Raw genomic sequence first — 14,216 nt, 5'->3', positions numbered from 1 at the left:
TACTAGCGAGGCGTTAAGCTGTGTAACTTCTGCGATCTAACGAGAGCAGGCACATTCAGCTTAGAATGAGCATTGACTTTAAATGCTTTAATCCATAGTCCTTTTTAATCGATTGTGAAACAAAATCTAAACGACATAATAAAAAGTCAACCGCACCACGGATTCCCAGACAGACTCCCACACTGGTACTAGCGAGGGCTTATGCTGTGTAACTTCTGCGATCTGACGAGAGCAGGCACATTCAGCTTAGAATGGCCATTGACATTAAATTCTTTAATCCATAGTCCTTTTTAATCGATTGTGAAACAAAATCTAAACGACATAATAAAAATTCAACCGCACCACGGATTCCCAGACAGTCTCCCACACTGGTACTAGCGAGGCCTTAAGCTGTGTAACTTCTGCGTTCTGACTAGAGCAGGCACATTCAGCTTAGAATGGCCATTGACGTTAAATGCTTTAATCCATAGTCCTATTTAATCTATTGTGAAACAAAATCTAAACGACATAATAAAAAGTCAACCGCACCACGGATTCCCAGACAGTCTCCCACACTGGTACTAGCGAGGCCTTAAGCTGTGTAACTTCTGCGATCTGACGAGCGCAGGCACATTCAGCTTAGAATGGCCATTGACGTTAAATGCTTTAATCCATAGTCCTATTTAATCTATTGTGAAACAAAATCTAAACGAGATAATAAAAAGTCAACCGCACCACGGATTCCCAGACAGTCTCCTACACTGGTACTAGCGAGGCGTTAAGCTGTGTAACTTCTGCGATCTAACGAGGGCAGGCACATTCAGCTTAGAATGGCAATTGACGTTAAATGCTTTAATCCATAGTCCTTTTTAATCGATTGTGAAACAAAATCTAAACGACATAATAAAAAGTCAACCGCACCACGGATTCCCAGACAGTCTCCCACACTGGTACTAGCGAGGCCTTAAGCTGTGTAACTTCTGCGATCTGACGAGAGCAGGCACATTCAGCTTAGAATGGCCATTGACATTAAAAGCCTTAATCCATAGTCCTATTTAATCTATTGTGAAACAAAATCTAAACAACATAATAAAAAGTCAACCGCACCACGGATTCCCAGACAGTCTCCCACACTGATACTAGCGAGGCCTTAAGCTATGTAACTTCTGCGTTCTGACGAGAGCAGGCACATTCAGCTTAGAATGGCCATTGACATTAAATGCTTTAATCCATAGTCCTTTTTAATCGATTGTGAAACAAAATCTAAACGACATAATAAAAAGTCAACCGCACCACGGATTCCCAGACAGTCTCCCACACTGGTACTAGCGAGGCCTTAAGCTGTGTAACTTCTGCGTTCTGACGAGAGCAGGCACATTCAGCTTAGAATGGCCATTTACGTTAAAGGCTTTAATCCATAGTCCTATTTAATCTATTGTGAAACAAAATCTAAACGACATAATAAAAAGTCAACCGCACCACGGATTCCCAGACAGTCTCCCACACTGGTACTAGCGAGGCCTTAAGCTGTGTAACTTCTGCGATCTGACGAGAGCACGCACATTCAGCTTAGAATGGCCATTGACGTTAAATGCTTTAATCCATAGTCCTATTTAATCTATTGTGAAACAAAATCTAAACGACATAATAAAAAGTCAACCGCACCACAGATTCCCAGACAGTCTCCCACACTGGTACTAGCGAGGCGTTAAGCTGTGTAACTTCTGCGATCTAACGAGGGCAGGCACATTCAGCTTAGAATGGCCATTGACATTAAATGCTTTAATCCATAGTCCTTTTTAATCGATTGTGAAACAAAATCTAAACGACATAATAAGAAGTCAACTGCACCACGGATTTCCAGACAGTCTCCCACACTGGTACTAGCGAGGCCTTAAGCTGTGTAACTTCTGCGATCTGACGAGAGCAGGGACATTCAGCTTAGAATGGCCATTGACATTAAATGCTTTAATCCATAGTCCTTTTTAATCGATTGTGAAACAAAATCTAAACGACATAATAAAAATTCAACCGCACCACGGATTCCCAGACAGTCTCCCACACTGGTACTAGCGAGGCCTTAAGCTGTGTAACTTCTGCGTTCTGACGAGAGCTGGCACATTAAGCTTAGAATGGCCATTGACGTTAAATGCTTTAATCCATAGTCCTATTTAATCTATTGTGAAACAAAATCTAAACGACATAATAAAAAGTCAACCGCACCACGGATTCCCAGACAGTCTCCCACACTGGTACTAGCGAGGCCTTAAGCTGTGTAACTTCTGCGATCTGACGAGAGCAGGCACATTCAGCTTAGAATGGCCATTGACATTAAAAGCTTTAATCCATAGTCCTATTTAATCTATTGTGAAACAAAATCTAAACAACATAATAAAAAGTCAACCGCACCACGGATTCCCAGACAGTCTCCCACACTGGTACTAGCGAGGACTTAAGCTATGTAACTTCTGCGTTCTGACGAGAGCAGGCACATTCAGCTTAGAATGGCCATTGACGTTAAGTTCTTTAATCCATAGTCCTTTTTAATCGATTGTGAAACAAAATCTAAACGACATAATAAAAAGTCAACCGCACCACGGATTCCCAGACAGTCTCCCACACTGGTACTAGCGAGGCCTTAAGCTGTGTAACTTCTGCGATCTGACGAGAGCAGGCACATTCAGCTTAGAATGGCCATTGACATTAAATGCTTTAATCCATAGTCCTTTTTAATCGATTGTGAAACAAAATCTAAACGACATAATAAAAAGTCAACAGCACCACGGATTCCCAGATAGTCTCCCACACTGGTACTAGCGAGGCCTTAAGCTGTGTAACTTCTGCGATCTGACGAGAGCAGGGACATTCCGCTTAGAATGGCCATTGACAATAAAAGCCTTAATCCATAGTCCTATTTAATCTATTGTGAAACAAAATCTAAACAACATAATAAAAAGTCAACCGCACCACGCATTCCCAGACAGTCTCCCACACGGGTACCAGCAAGGCCTTAAGCTGTGTAACTTCTGCGATCTGACGAGAGTAGGGACATTCAGCTTAGAATAGCCATTGACATTAAAGGCTTTAATCCATAGTCCTTTTTAATCGATTGTGAAACAAAATTTAAACGACATAATAAAAACTCAACCGCACCACAGATTCCCAGACAGTCTCCCACACTGGTACTAGCGAGGCCTTAAGCTGTGTAACTTCTGCGTTCGGACGAGAGCAGGCACATTCAGCTTAGAATGGCCATTGACGTTAAATGCTTTAATCCATAGTCCTATTTAATCTATTGTGAAACAAAATCTAAACGACATAATAAAAAGTCAACCGCACCACGGATTCCCAGACAGTCTCCCACACTGGTACTAGCGAGGCGTTAAGCTGTGTAACTTCTGCGCTCTAACGAGAGCAGGCACATTCAGCTTAGAATGGCAATTGACTTTAAATGCTTTAATCCATAGTCCTTTTTAATCGATTGTGAAACAAAATCTAAACGACATAATAAAAAGCCAACCGCACCACGGATTCCCAGACAGTCTCCCACACTGGTACTAGCGAGACCTTAAGCTGTGTAACTTCTGCGATCTGACGAGAGCAGGCACATTCAGCTTAGAATGGCCATTGACATTAAAAGCCTTAATCTATAGTCCTATTTAATCTATTGTGAAACAAAATCTAAACAACATAATAAAAAGTCAACCGCACCACGGATTCCCAGACAGTCTCCCACACTGGTACTAGCGAGGACTTACGCTATGTAACTTCTGCGTTCTGACGAGAGCAGGCACATTCAGCTTAGAATGGCCATTGACGTTAAATGCTTTAATCCATAGTCCTTTTTAATCGATTGTGAAACAAAATCTAAACGACATAATAAAAAATCAACCGCACCACGGATTCCCAGACAGCCTCCCACACTGGTACTAGCGAGGCCTTAAGCTGTGTAACTTCTGCGATCTGACGAGAGCTGGCACATTCAGCTTAGAATGGCAATTGACATTAAATGCTTTAATCCATAGTCCTTTTTAATCGATTGTGAAACAAAATCTAAACGACATAATAAAAAGTCAACAGCACCACGGATTCCCAGACAGTCTCCCACACTGGTACTAGCGAGGCCTTAAGCTGTGTAACTTCTGCGATCTGACGAGAGCAGGGACATTCAGCTTAGAATGGCCATTGACATTAAATGCTTTAATCCATAGTCCTTTTTAATCGATTGTGAAACAAAATCTAAACGACATAATAAAAATTCAACCGCACAACGGATTCCGAGACAGTCTCCCACACTGGTACTAGCGAGGCCTTAAGCTGGGCAATTTCTGCGATCTGACGAGAGGAGGCACATTCAGCTTAGAATGGCCATTGACGTTAAATGATTTAATCCATAGTCCTATTTAATCTATTGTGAAACAAAATCTAAACGACATAATAAAAAGTCAACCGCACCACAGATTCCCAGACAGTCTCCCACACTGGTACTAGCGAGGCCTTAAGCTGTGTAACTTCTGCGTTCGGACGAGAGCAGGCACATTCAGCTTAGAATGGCCATTGACGTTAAATGCTTTAATCCATAGTCCTTTTTAATCGATTGTGAAACAAAATCTAAACGACATAATAAAAAGTCAACCGCACCACGGATTCCCAGACAGTCTCCCACACTGGTACTAGCGAGGCCTTAAGCTGTGTAACTTCTGCGATCTAACGAGAGCAGGCACATTCAGCTTAGAATGGCCATTGACATTAAATGCTTTAATCCATAGTCCTTTTTAATCGATTGTGAAACAAAATCTAAGCGACATAATAAAAGTCAACAGCACCACGGATTCCCAGACAGTCTCCCACACTGGTACTAGCGAGGCCTTAAGCTGTGTAACTTCTGCGATCTGACGAGAGCAGGGACATTCAGCTTAGAATGGCCATTGACATTCAATGCTTTAATCCATAGTCCTTTTTAATCTATTGTGAAACAAAATCTAAACGACATAATAAAAATTCAACCGCACAACGGATTCCGAGACAGTCTCCCACACTGGTACTAGCGAGGCCTTAAGCTGGGTAACTTCTGCGATCTGACGAGAGCAGGCACATTCAGCTTAGAATGGCCATTGACGTTAAATGATTTAATCCATAGTCCTATTTAATCTATTGTGAAACAAAATCTAAACGACATAATAAAAAGTCAACCGCACCACGGATTCCCAGACAGTCTCCCACACTGGTACTAGGGAGGCGTTAAGCTGTGTAAGTTCTGCGATCTAACGAGAGCAGGCACATTCAGTTTAGAATGGCCATTAACATTAAATGCTCTAATCCATAGTCCTTTTTAATCGATTGTGAAACAAAATCTAAACGACATAATAAAAAGTCAACCGCACCACGGATTCCCAGACAGTCTCCCACACTGGTACTAGCGAGGCCTTAAGCTGTGTAACTTCTGCGATCTGACGAGAGCAGGCACATTCAGCTTAGAATGGCCATTGACATTAAAAGCCTTAATCCATAGTCCTATTTAATCTATTGTGAAACAAAATCTAAACAACATAATAAAAAGTCAACCGCACCACGGATTCCCAGACAGTCTCCCACACTGGTACTAGCGAGGCCTTAAGCTGTGTAACTTCTGCGATCTGACGAGAGCAGGGACATTCAGTTTAGAATGGCCATTGACATTAAATGCTTTAATCCATAGTCCTTTTTAATCGATTGTGAAACAAAATCTAAACGACATAATAAAAATTCAACCGCACCACGGATTCCCAGACAGTCTCCCACACTGGTACTAGCGAGGCCTTAAGCTGTGTAACTTCTGCGATCTGACGAGAGCAGGCGCATTCAGCTTAGAATGGCCATTGACATTCAATGCTTTAATCCATAGTCCTTTTTAATCGATTGTGAAACAAAATCTAAACGACATAATAAAAATTCAACCGCACCACGGATTCCCAGACAGTCTCCCACACTGGTACTAGCGAGGCCTTAAGCTGTGTAACTTCTGCGATCTGACGAGAGCAGGCACATTCAGCTTAGAATGGCCATTGACATTAAAAGCCTTAATCCATAGTCCTATTTAATCTATTGTGAAACAAAATCTAAACAACATAATAATAAGTCAACCGCACCACGGATTCCCAGACAGTCTCGCACACTGGTACTAGCGAGGCCTTAAGCTGTGTAACTTCTGCGATCTGACGAGAGCAGGGACATTCAGTTTAGAATGGCCATTGACATTAATTGCTTTAATCCATAGTCCTTTTTAATCGATTGTGAAACAAAATCTAAACGACATAATAAAAAGTCAACCGCACCACGGATTCCCAGACAGTCTCCCACACTGGTACTAGCGAGGCCTTAAGCTGTGTAACTTCTGCGTTCTGACGAGAGCAGGCACATTCAGCTTAGAATGGCCATTGACGTTAAATGCTTTAATCCATAGTCCTATTTAATCTATTGTGAAACAAAATCTAAACGACATAATAAAAAGTCAACCGCACCACGGATTCCCAGACAGTCTCCCACACTGGTACTAGCGAGGCCTTAAGCTGTGTAACTTCTGCGATCTGACGAGAGCAGGCACATTCAGCTTAGAATGGCCATTGACATGAAATGCTTTAATCCATAGTCCTTTTTAATCGATTGTGAAACAAAATCTAAACGACATAATAAAAAGGCAACCGCACCACTGATTCCCAGACAGACTCCCAAACTGGTACTAGCGAGGATTAAGCTGTGTAACTTCTGCGATCTGACGAGAGCAGGCACATTCAGCTTAGAATGGCCATTGACATTAAATGTTTTAATCCATAGTCCTTTTTAATCGATTGTGAAACAAAATCTAAACGACATAATAAAAAGTCAACCGCACCACGGATTCCCAGACAGTCTCCCACACTGGTACTAGCGAGGCCTTAAGCTGTGTAACTTCTGCGATCTGACAAGAGCAGGCACATTCAGCTTAGAATGGCCATTAACATTAAATGTTTTAATCCATAGTCCTATTTAATCTATTGTGAAACAAAATCTAAACGACATAATAAAAAGTCAACCGCACCACGGATTCCCAGACAGTCTCCCACACTGGTACTAGCGAGGCCTTAAGCTGTGTAACTTCAGCGATCTGATGAGAGCAGGCACATTCAGCTTAGAATGGCCATTGACATTAAATGCTTTAATCCATAGTCCTTTTTAATCGATTGTGAAACAAAATCTAAACGACATAATAAAAATTCAACCGCACCACGGATTCCCAGACAGTCTCCCACACTGGTACTAGCGAGGCCTTAAGCTGTGTAACCACTGCGTTCTGACGAGAGCAGGCACATTCAGCTTAGAATGGCTATTGACGTTAAATGCTTTAATCCATAGTCCTATTTAATCTATTGTGAAACATAATCTAAACGACATAATAAAAAGTCCACCGCACCACGGATTCCCAGACAGTCTCCCACACTGGTACTAGCGAGGCCTTAAGCTGTGTAACTTCTGCGATTCGACGAGAGCAGGCACATTCAGCTTAGAATGGCCATTGACATTAAATGCGTTAATCCATAGTCCTTTTTAATCTATTGTGAAACAAAATCTAAACGACATAATAAAAAGTCAACCGCACCACGGATTCCCAGACAGTCTCCCACACTGGTACTAGCGAGGCGTTAAGCTGTGTAACTTCTGCGATCTAACGAGAGTAGGCACATTCGGCTTGGAATGGCCATTGACATTAAAAGCTTTAATCCATAGTCCTTTTTAATCGATTGTGAAACAAAATCTAAATGACATAATAAAAAGTCAACCGCACCACGGATTCCCAGACAGTCTCCCACACTGGTACTAGCGAGGCCTTAAGCTGTGTAACTTCTGCGATCTGACGAGAGCAGGCACATTCAGCTTAGAATGGCCATTAACGTTAAATGTTTTAATCCATAGTCCTATTTAATCTATTGTGAAACAAAATCTAAACGACATAATAAAAAGTCAACCGCACCACGGATTCCCAGACAGTCTCCCACACTGGTACTAGCGAGGCCTTAAGCTTTGTAACTTCTGCGATCTGACGAGAGCAGGCACATTCAGCTTAGAATGGCCATTGACATTAAATGCTTTAATCCATAGTCCTTTTTAATCGATTGTGAAACAAAATCTAAACGACATAATAAAAAGTCAACCGCACCACGGATTCCCAGACAGTCTCCCACACTGGTACTAGCGAGGCCTTAAGCTGTGTAACTTCTGCGATCTGACGAGAGCAGGCACATTCAGCTTAGAATGGCCATTGACATTAAATGCTTTAATCCATAGTCCTATTTAATCTATTGTGAAACAAAATCTAAACGACATAATAAAAAGTCAACCGCACCACGGATTCCCAGACAGTCTCCCACACTGGTACTAGCGAGGCGTTAAGCTGTGTAACTTTTGCGCTCTAACGAGAGCAGGCACATTCAGCTTAGAATGGCCATTGACTTTAAATGCTTTAATCCATAGTCCTTTTTAATCGATTGTGAAACAAAATCTAAACGACATAATAAAAAGTCAACCGCACCACGGATTCCCAGACAGTCTCCCAAACTGGTACTAGAGAGGCATTAAGCTGTGTAACTTCTGCGATCTGACGAGAGCAGGCACATTCAGCTTAGAATGGCCATTGACTTTAAATGCTTTAATCCATAGTCCTTTTTAATCGATTGTGAAACAAAATCTAAACGACATAATAAAAAGTCAATAGCACCACGGATTCCCAGACAGTCTCCCACACTGGTACTAGCGAGGCCTTAAGCTGTGTAACTTCTGCGATCTGACGAGAGCAGGGACATTCAGCTTAGAATGGCCATTGACATTAAATGCTTTAATCCATAGTTCTTTTTAATCCATTGTGAAACAAAATCTAAACGACATAATAAAAATTCAACCGCACAACGGATTCCGAGACAGTCTCCCACACTGGTACTAGCGAGGCCTTAAGCTGTGTAACTTCTGCGTTCTGACGAGAGCAGGCACATTCAGCTTAGAATGGCCATTGACGTTAAATGCTTTAATCCATAGTCCTATTTAATCTATTGTGAAACAAAATCTAAACGACATAATAAAAAGTCAACCGCACCACGGATTCCCAGACAGTCTCCCACACTGGTACTAGCGAGGCCTTAAGCTGTGTAACTTCTGCGATCTGACGAGAGCAGGCACATTCAGCTTAGAATGGCCATTGACATTAAATGCTTTAATCCATAGTCCTTTTTAATCGATTGTGAAACAAAATCTAAACGACGTAATAAAAAGTCAACCGCACCACGGATTCCCAGACAGTCTCCCACACTGGTACTAGCGAGGCCTTAAGCTGTGTAACTTCTGCGATCTGACGAGAGCAGGGACATTCAGCTTAGAATGGCCATTGACATTAAATGCTTTAATCCATAGTCCTTTTTAATCGATTGTGAAACAAAATCTAAACGACATAATAAAAAGTCAACCGCACCACGGATTCCCAGACAGTCTCCCACACTGGTACTAGCGAGGCCTTAAGCTGTGTAACTTCTGCGATCTGACGAGAGCAGGGACATTCAGCTTAGAATGGCCATTGACATTAAATGCTTTAATCCATAGTCCTTTTTAATCGATTGTGAAACAAAATCTAAACGACATAATAAAAAGTCAACCGCACCACGGATTCCCAGACAGTCTCCCACACTGGTACTAGCGAGGCCTTAAGCTGTGTAACTTCTGCGATCTGACGAGAGAAGGCACATTCAGCTTAGAATGGCCATTGACATTAAATGCTTTAATCCATAGTCCTTTTTAATCGATTGTGAAACAAAATCTAAACGACATAATAAAAAGGCAACCGCACCACGGATTCCCAGACAGTCTCCCACACTGGTACTAGCGAGGCCTTAAACTGGGTAACTTCTGCGATCTGACGAGAGAAGGCACATTCAGCTTAGAATGGCCATTGACATTAAATGCTTTAATCCATAGTCCTTTTTAATCGATTGTGAAACAAAATCTAAACGACGTAATAAAAAGTCAACCGCACCACGGATTCCCAGACAGTCTCCCACACTGGTACTAGCGAGGCCTTAAGCTGTGTAACTTCTGCAATCTGACAAGAGCAGGGACATTCAGCTTAGAATGGCCATTGACATTAAATGCTTTAATCCATAGTCCTTTTTAATCGATTGTGAAACAAAATCTATACGACATAATAAAAAGTCAACCGCACCACGGATTCCCAGACAGTCTCCCACACTGGTACTAGCAAGGCCTTAAGCTGTGTAACTTCTGCGATCTGACGAGAGCAGGGACATTCAGCTTAGAATGGCCATTGACATTAAATGCTTTAATCCATAGTCCTTTTTAATCGATTGTGAAACAAAATCTAAACGACATAATAAAAAGTCAACCGCACCACGGATTCCCAGACAGTCTCCCACACTGGTACTAGCGAGGCCTTAAGCTGTGTAACTTCTGCGATCTGACGAGAGAAGGCACATTCAGCTTAGAATGGCCATTGACATTAAATGCTTTAATCCATAGTCCTTTTTAATCGATCGTGAAACAAAATCTAAACGACGTAATAAAAAGTCAACCGCACCACGGATTCCCAGACAGTCTCCCACACTGGTACTAGCGAGGCCTTAAGCTGTGTAACTTCTGCGATCTGACGAGAGCAGGCACATTCAGCTTAGAATGGCCATTGACATTAAATGCTTTAATCCATAGTCCTTTTTAATCGATTGTGAAACAAAATCTAAACGACATAATAAAAAGTCAACCGCACCACGGATTCCCAGACAGTCTCCCACACTGATACTAGCGAGGCGTTAAGCTGTGTAACTTCTGCGATCTAATGAGAGCAGGCACATTCAGCTTAGAATGGCCATTGACATTAAATGCTTTAATCCATAGTCCTTTTTAATCGATTGTGAAACAAAATCTAAACGACATAATAAAAAGTCAACCGCACCACAGATTCCCAGACAGTCTCCCACACTGGAACTAGCGAGGCCTTAAGCTGTGTAACTTCTGCGTTCGGACGAGAGCAGGCACATTCAGCTTAGAATGGCCATTGACGTTAAATGCTTTAATCCACAGTCCTATTTAATCTATTGTGAAAAAAAATCTAAACGACATAATAAAAAGTCAACCGCACCACGGATTCCCAGACAGTCTCCCACACTGGTACTAGTGAGGCGTTAAGCTGTGTAACTTCTGCGATCTAACGAGAGCAGGCACATTCAGCTTAGAATGGCCATTGACATTAAGTGCTTTAATCCATAGTCCTTTTTAATCGATTGTGAAACAAAATCTAAACGACATAATAAAAAGTCAACCGCACCACGGATTCCCAGACAGTCTCCCACACTGGTACTAGCGAGGCCTTAAGCTGTGTAACTTCTGCGATCTGACGAGAGCAGGGACATTCAGCTTAGAATGGCCATTGACGTTAAATGCTTTAATCCATAGTCCTATTTAATCGATTGTGAAACAAAATCTAAACGACATAATAAAAAGTCAACCGCACCACGGATTCCCAGACAGTCTCCCACACTGGTACTAGCGAGGCCTTAAGCTGTGTAACTTCTGCGATCTGACGAGAGCAGGGACATTCAGCTTAGAATGGCCATTGACATTAAATGCTATAATCCATAGTCCTTTTTAATCGATTTTGAAACAAAATCTAAACGACATAATAAAAAGTCAACCGCACCACGGATTCCCAGACAGTTTCCCACACTGGTACTAGCGAGGCCTTAAGCTGTGTAACTTCTGCGATCTGAAGAGAGCAGGGACATTCAGCTTAGAATGGCCATTGACATTAAATGCTTTAATCCATAGTCCTTTTTATTCGATTGTGAAACAAAATCTAAACGACATAATAAAAATTCAACAGCACCACGGATTCCCAGACTGTCTCCCACACTGGTACTAGCGAGGCCTTAAGCTGTGTAACTTCTGCGATCTGACGAGAGCAGGCACATTCAGCTTAGAATGGCCATTGACATCAAATGCTTTAATCCATAGTCCTTTTTAATCGATTGTGAAACAAAATCTAAACGACATAATAAAAAGTCAACCGCACCACGGATTCCCAGACAGTCTCCCACACTGGTACTAGCGAGGCCTTAAGCTGTGTAACTTCTGCGATCTGACGAGAGAAGGCACATTCAGCTTAGAATGGCCATTGACCTTAAATGCTTTAATCCATAGTCCTTTTTAATCGATTGTGAAACAAAATCTAAACGACGTAATAAAAAGTCAACCGCACCACGGATTCCCAGACAGTCTCCCACACTGGTACTAGCGAGGCCTTAAGCTGTGTAACTTCTGCGATCTGACGAGAGCAGGGACATTCAGCTTAGAATGGCCATTGACATTAAATGCTTTAATCCATAGTCCTTTTTAATCGATTGTGAAACAAAATCTAAACGACATAATAAAAAGTCAACCGCACCACGGATTCCCAGACAGTCTCCCACACTGGTACTAGCGAGGCCTTAAGCTGTGTAACTTCTGCGATCTGACGAGAGCAGGGACATTCAGCTTAGAATGGCCATTGACATTAAATGCTTTAATCCATAGTCCTTTTTAATCGATTGTGAAACAAAATCTAAACGACATAATAAAAAGTCAACCGCACCACGGATTCCCAGACAGTCTCCCACACTGGTACTAGCGAGGCCTTAAGCTGTGTAACTTCTGCGATCTGACGAGAGAAGGCACATTCAGCTTAGAATGGCCATTGACATTAAATGCTTTAATCCATAGTCCTTTTTAATCGATTGTGAAACAAAATCTAAACGACATAATAAAAAGGCAACCGCACCACGGATTCCCAGACAGTCTCCCACACTGGTACTAGCGAGGCCTTAAACTGGGTAACTTCTGCGATCTGACGAGAGAAGGCACATTCAGCTTAGAATGGCCATTGACATTAAATGCTTTAATCCATAGTCCTTTTTAATCGATTGTGAAACAAAATCTAAACGACGTAATAAAAAGTCAACCGCACCACGGATTCCCAGACAGTCTCCCACACTGGTACTAGCGAGGCCTTAAGCTGTGTAACTTCTGCGATCTGACAAGAGCAGGGACATTCAGCTTAGAATGGCCATTGACATTAAATGCTTTAATCCATAGTCCTTTTTAATCGATTGTGAAACAAAATCTAAACGACATAATAAAAAGTCAACCGCACCACGGATTCCCAGACAGTCTCCCACACTGGTACTAGCGAGGCCTTAAGCTGTGTAACTTCTGCGATCTGACGAGAGCAGGGACATTCAGCTTAGAATGGCCATTGACATTAAATGCTTTAATCCATAGTCCTTTTTAATCGATCGTGAAACAAAATCTAAACGACGTAATAAAAAGTCAACCGCGCCACGGATTCCCAGACAGTCTCCCACACTGGTACTAGCGAGGCCTTAAGCTGTGTAACTTCTGCGATCTGACGAGAGCAGGCACATTCAGCTTAGAATGGCCATTGACATTAAATGCTTTAATCCATAGTCCTTTTTAATCGATTGTGAAACAAAATCTAAACGACATAATAAAAAGTCAACCGCACCACGGATTCCCAGACAGTCTCCCACACTGGTACTAGCGAGGCGTTAAGCTGTGTAACTTCTGCGATCTAATGAGAGCAGGCACATTCAGCTTAGAATGGCCATTGACATTAAATGCTTTAATCCATAGTCCTTTTTAATCGATTGTGAAACAAAATCTAAACGACATAATAAAAAGTCAACCGCACCACAGATTCCCAGACAGTCTCCCACACTGGAACTAGCGAGGCCTTAAGCTGTGTAACTTCTGCGTTCGGACGAGAGCAGGCACATTCAGCTTAGAATGGCCATTGACATTAAGTGCTTTAATCGATAGTCCTTTTTAATCGATTGTGAAACAAAATCTAAACGACATAATAAAAAGTCAACCGCACCACGGATTCCCAGACAGTCTCCCACACTGGTACTAGCGAGGCCTTAAGCTGTGTAACTTCTGCGATCTGACGAGAGCAGGGACATTCAGCTTAGAATGGCCATTGACGTTAAATGCTTTAATCCATAGTCCTATTTAATCGATTGTGAAACAAAATCTAAACGACATAATAAAAAGTCAACCGCACCACGGATTCCCAGACAGTCTCCCACACTGGTACTAGCGAGGCCTTAAGCTGTGTAACTTCTGCGATCTGACGAGAGCAGGGACATTCAGCTTAGAATGGCCATTGACATTAA

The 14,216-nt window shown here is 42.1% G+C and overlaps 66 pseudogenes; all 66 read right to left on the bottom strand.

Annotated features, from left to right (window-relative positions):
• Nucleotides 1-144: 144 nt before the first annotated feature.
• LOC142702825 (5S ribosomal RNA) lies at nt 145-263 on the bottom strand (annotated as a pseudogene).
• A 67-nt stretch (nt 264-330) lies between these two features.
• Nucleotides 331-449, bottom strand: LOC142702789 (5S ribosomal RNA; annotated as a pseudogene).
• Nucleotides 450-516: 67 nt separating this feature from the next.
• Nucleotides 517-635, bottom strand: LOC142702757 (5S ribosomal RNA; annotated as a pseudogene).
• Nucleotides 636-702: 67 nt separating this feature from the next.
• Nucleotides 703-821, bottom strand: LOC142702809 (5S ribosomal RNA; annotated as a pseudogene).
• A 67-nt stretch (nt 822-888) lies between these two features.
• On the bottom strand, nt 889-1,007 carry LOC142702836 (5S ribosomal RNA; annotated as a pseudogene).
• A 67-nt stretch (nt 1,008-1,074) lies between these two features.
• Nucleotides 1,075-1,193, bottom strand: LOC142702760 (5S ribosomal RNA; annotated as a pseudogene).
• Nucleotides 1,194-1,260: 67 nt separating this feature from the next.
• On the bottom strand, nt 1,261-1,379 carry LOC142702735 (5S ribosomal RNA; annotated as a pseudogene).
• Nucleotides 1,380-1,446: 67 nt separating this feature from the next.
• LOC142702748 (5S ribosomal RNA) lies at nt 1,447-1,565 on the bottom strand (annotated as a pseudogene).
• A 253-nt stretch (nt 1,566-1,818) lies between these two features.
• Nucleotides 1,819-1,937, bottom strand: LOC142702766 (5S ribosomal RNA; annotated as a pseudogene).
• A 67-nt stretch (nt 1,938-2,004) lies between these two features.
• On the bottom strand, nt 2,005-2,123 carry LOC142702794 (5S ribosomal RNA; annotated as a pseudogene).
• A 67-nt stretch (nt 2,124-2,190) lies between these two features.
• Nucleotides 2,191-2,309, bottom strand: LOC142702835 (5S ribosomal RNA; annotated as a pseudogene).
• Nucleotides 2,310-2,376: 67 nt separating this feature from the next.
• Nucleotides 2,377-2,495, bottom strand: LOC142702765 (5S ribosomal RNA; annotated as a pseudogene).
• Nucleotides 2,496-2,562: 67 nt separating this feature from the next.
• LOC142702834 (5S ribosomal RNA) lies at nt 2,563-2,681 on the bottom strand (annotated as a pseudogene).
• Nucleotides 2,682-2,748: 67 nt separating this feature from the next.
• LOC142702844 (5S ribosomal RNA) lies at nt 2,749-2,867 on the bottom strand (annotated as a pseudogene).
• A 253-nt stretch (nt 2,868-3,120) lies between these two features.
• LOC142702749 (5S ribosomal RNA) lies at nt 3,121-3,239 on the bottom strand (annotated as a pseudogene).
• A 67-nt stretch (nt 3,240-3,306) lies between these two features.
• Nucleotides 3,307-3,425, bottom strand: LOC142702791 (5S ribosomal RNA; annotated as a pseudogene).
• A 67-nt stretch (nt 3,426-3,492) lies between these two features.
• Nucleotides 3,493-3,611, bottom strand: LOC142702755 (5S ribosomal RNA; annotated as a pseudogene).
• Nucleotides 3,612-3,678: 67 nt separating this feature from the next.
• Nucleotides 3,679-3,797, bottom strand: LOC142702813 (5S ribosomal RNA; annotated as a pseudogene).
• Nucleotides 3,798-3,864: 67 nt separating this feature from the next.
• LOC142702790 (5S ribosomal RNA) lies at nt 3,865-3,983 on the bottom strand (annotated as a pseudogene).
• A 67-nt stretch (nt 3,984-4,050) lies between these two features.
• On the bottom strand, nt 4,051-4,169 carry LOC142702830 (5S ribosomal RNA; annotated as a pseudogene).
• A 253-nt stretch (nt 4,170-4,422) lies between these two features.
• On the bottom strand, nt 4,423-4,541 carry LOC142702734 (5S ribosomal RNA; annotated as a pseudogene).
• Nucleotides 4,542-4,608: 67 nt separating this feature from the next.
• On the bottom strand, nt 4,609-4,727 carry LOC142702846 (5S ribosomal RNA; annotated as a pseudogene).
• Nucleotides 4,728-4,793: 66 nt separating this feature from the next.
• LOC142702727 (5S ribosomal RNA) lies at nt 4,794-4,912 on the bottom strand (annotated as a pseudogene).
• Nucleotides 4,913-5,351: 439 nt separating this feature from the next.
• Nucleotides 5,352-5,470, bottom strand: LOC142702783 (5S ribosomal RNA; annotated as a pseudogene).
• Nucleotides 5,471-5,537: 67 nt separating this feature from the next.
• LOC142702758 (5S ribosomal RNA) lies at nt 5,538-5,656 on the bottom strand (annotated as a pseudogene).
• Nucleotides 5,657-5,723: 67 nt separating this feature from the next.
• On the bottom strand, nt 5,724-5,842 carry LOC142702730 (5S ribosomal RNA; annotated as a pseudogene).
• A 67-nt stretch (nt 5,843-5,909) lies between these two features.
• LOC142702744 (5S ribosomal RNA) lies at nt 5,910-6,028 on the bottom strand (annotated as a pseudogene).
• A 67-nt stretch (nt 6,029-6,095) lies between these two features.
• On the bottom strand, nt 6,096-6,214 carry LOC142702824 (5S ribosomal RNA; annotated as a pseudogene).
• A 67-nt stretch (nt 6,215-6,281) lies between these two features.
• Nucleotides 6,282-6,400, bottom strand: LOC142702854 (5S ribosomal RNA; annotated as a pseudogene).
• Nucleotides 6,401-6,467: 67 nt separating this feature from the next.
• Nucleotides 6,468-6,586, bottom strand: LOC142702771 (5S ribosomal RNA; annotated as a pseudogene).
• Nucleotides 6,587-6,838: 252 nt separating this feature from the next.
• Nucleotides 6,839-6,957, bottom strand: LOC142702768 (5S ribosomal RNA; annotated as a pseudogene).
• A 67-nt stretch (nt 6,958-7,024) lies between these two features.
• On the bottom strand, nt 7,025-7,143 carry LOC142702732 (5S ribosomal RNA; annotated as a pseudogene).
• A 67-nt stretch (nt 7,144-7,210) lies between these two features.
• Nucleotides 7,211-7,329, bottom strand: LOC142702797 (5S ribosomal RNA; annotated as a pseudogene).
• Nucleotides 7,330-7,396: 67 nt separating this feature from the next.
• Nucleotides 7,397-7,515, bottom strand: LOC142702815 (5S ribosomal RNA; annotated as a pseudogene).
• Nucleotides 7,516-7,768: 253 nt separating this feature from the next.
• Nucleotides 7,769-7,887, bottom strand: LOC142702731 (5S ribosomal RNA; annotated as a pseudogene).
• Nucleotides 7,888-7,954: 67 nt separating this feature from the next.
• Nucleotides 7,955-8,073, bottom strand: LOC142702750 (5S ribosomal RNA; annotated as a pseudogene).
• Nucleotides 8,074-8,140: 67 nt separating this feature from the next.
• On the bottom strand, nt 8,141-8,259 carry LOC142702833 (5S ribosomal RNA; annotated as a pseudogene).
• Nucleotides 8,260-8,512: 253 nt separating this feature from the next.
• On the bottom strand, nt 8,513-8,631 carry LOC142702810 (5S ribosomal RNA; annotated as a pseudogene).
• A 67-nt stretch (nt 8,632-8,698) lies between these two features.
• Nucleotides 8,699-8,817, bottom strand: LOC142702842 (5S ribosomal RNA; annotated as a pseudogene).
• Nucleotides 8,818-8,884: 67 nt separating this feature from the next.
• Nucleotides 8,885-9,003, bottom strand: LOC142702819 (5S ribosomal RNA; annotated as a pseudogene).
• A 67-nt stretch (nt 9,004-9,070) lies between these two features.
• Nucleotides 9,071-9,189, bottom strand: LOC142702832 (5S ribosomal RNA; annotated as a pseudogene).
• A 67-nt stretch (nt 9,190-9,256) lies between these two features.
• On the bottom strand, nt 9,257-9,375 carry LOC142702728 (5S ribosomal RNA; annotated as a pseudogene).
• Nucleotides 9,376-9,442: 67 nt separating this feature from the next.
• LOC142702871 (5S ribosomal RNA) lies at nt 9,443-9,561 on the bottom strand (annotated as a pseudogene).
• Nucleotides 9,562-9,628: 67 nt separating this feature from the next.
• Nucleotides 9,629-9,747, bottom strand: LOC142702780 (5S ribosomal RNA; annotated as a pseudogene).
• A 253-nt stretch (nt 9,748-10,000) lies between these two features.
• On the bottom strand, nt 10,001-10,119 carry LOC142702799 (5S ribosomal RNA; annotated as a pseudogene).
• Nucleotides 10,120-10,186: 67 nt separating this feature from the next.
• Nucleotides 10,187-10,305, bottom strand: LOC142702743 (5S ribosomal RNA; annotated as a pseudogene).
• A 67-nt stretch (nt 10,306-10,372) lies between these two features.
• LOC142702779 (5S ribosomal RNA) lies at nt 10,373-10,491 on the bottom strand (annotated as a pseudogene).
• A 67-nt stretch (nt 10,492-10,558) lies between these two features.
• Nucleotides 10,559-10,677, bottom strand: LOC142702759 (5S ribosomal RNA; annotated as a pseudogene).
• Nucleotides 10,678-10,744: 67 nt separating this feature from the next.
• LOC142702811 (5S ribosomal RNA) lies at nt 10,745-10,863 on the bottom strand (annotated as a pseudogene).
• A 67-nt stretch (nt 10,864-10,930) lies between these two features.
• LOC142702754 (5S ribosomal RNA) lies at nt 10,931-11,049 on the bottom strand (annotated as a pseudogene).
• A 67-nt stretch (nt 11,050-11,116) lies between these two features.
• LOC142702792 (5S ribosomal RNA) lies at nt 11,117-11,235 on the bottom strand (annotated as a pseudogene).
• A 67-nt stretch (nt 11,236-11,302) lies between these two features.
• LOC142702870 (5S ribosomal RNA) lies at nt 11,303-11,421 on the bottom strand (annotated as a pseudogene).
• A 67-nt stretch (nt 11,422-11,488) lies between these two features.
• LOC142702869 (5S ribosomal RNA) lies at nt 11,489-11,607 on the bottom strand (annotated as a pseudogene).
• Nucleotides 11,608-11,674: 67 nt separating this feature from the next.
• On the bottom strand, nt 11,675-11,793 carry LOC142702762 (5S ribosomal RNA; annotated as a pseudogene).
• A 67-nt stretch (nt 11,794-11,860) lies between these two features.
• LOC142702742 (5S ribosomal RNA) lies at nt 11,861-11,979 on the bottom strand (annotated as a pseudogene).
• A 67-nt stretch (nt 11,980-12,046) lies between these two features.
• Nucleotides 12,047-12,165, bottom strand: LOC142702775 (5S ribosomal RNA; annotated as a pseudogene).
• A 67-nt stretch (nt 12,166-12,232) lies between these two features.
• LOC142702868 (5S ribosomal RNA) lies at nt 12,233-12,351 on the bottom strand (annotated as a pseudogene).
• A 67-nt stretch (nt 12,352-12,418) lies between these two features.
• LOC142702867 (5S ribosomal RNA) lies at nt 12,419-12,537 on the bottom strand (annotated as a pseudogene).
• Nucleotides 12,538-12,604: 67 nt separating this feature from the next.
• LOC142702778 (5S ribosomal RNA) lies at nt 12,605-12,723 on the bottom strand (annotated as a pseudogene).
• Nucleotides 12,724-12,976: 253 nt separating this feature from the next.
• LOC142702764 (5S ribosomal RNA) lies at nt 12,977-13,095 on the bottom strand (annotated as a pseudogene).
• A 67-nt stretch (nt 13,096-13,162) lies between these two features.
• On the bottom strand, nt 13,163-13,281 carry LOC142702865 (5S ribosomal RNA; annotated as a pseudogene).
• Nucleotides 13,282-13,348: 67 nt separating this feature from the next.
• On the bottom strand, nt 13,349-13,467 carry LOC142702736 (5S ribosomal RNA; annotated as a pseudogene).
• Nucleotides 13,468-13,534: 67 nt separating this feature from the next.
• LOC142702769 (5S ribosomal RNA) lies at nt 13,535-13,653 on the bottom strand (annotated as a pseudogene).
• A 67-nt stretch (nt 13,654-13,720) lies between these two features.
• LOC142702753 (5S ribosomal RNA) lies at nt 13,721-13,839 on the bottom strand (annotated as a pseudogene).
• A 67-nt stretch (nt 13,840-13,906) lies between these two features.
• On the bottom strand, nt 13,907-14,025 carry LOC142702864 (5S ribosomal RNA; annotated as a pseudogene).
• Nucleotides 14,026-14,092: 67 nt separating this feature from the next.
• On the bottom strand, nt 14,093-14,211 carry LOC142702863 (5S ribosomal RNA; annotated as a pseudogene).
• Nucleotides 14,212-14,216: the final 5 nt, after the last annotated feature.

The sequence above is a fragment of the Rhinoderma darwinii genome, unplaced genomic scaffold, assembly GCF_050947455.1.
Source record: "Rhinoderma darwinii isolate aRhiDar2 unplaced genomic scaffold, aRhiDar2.hap1 Scaffold_2449, whole genome shotgun sequence".
NCBI classification, from domain to species: domain Eukaryota; kingdom Metazoa; phylum Chordata; class Amphibia; order Anura; family Rhinodermatidae; genus Rhinoderma; species Rhinoderma darwinii.
Note: the sequence above shows the minus strand (reverse complement) of the source record. Positions and strands in the feature narration are given on the sequence as shown.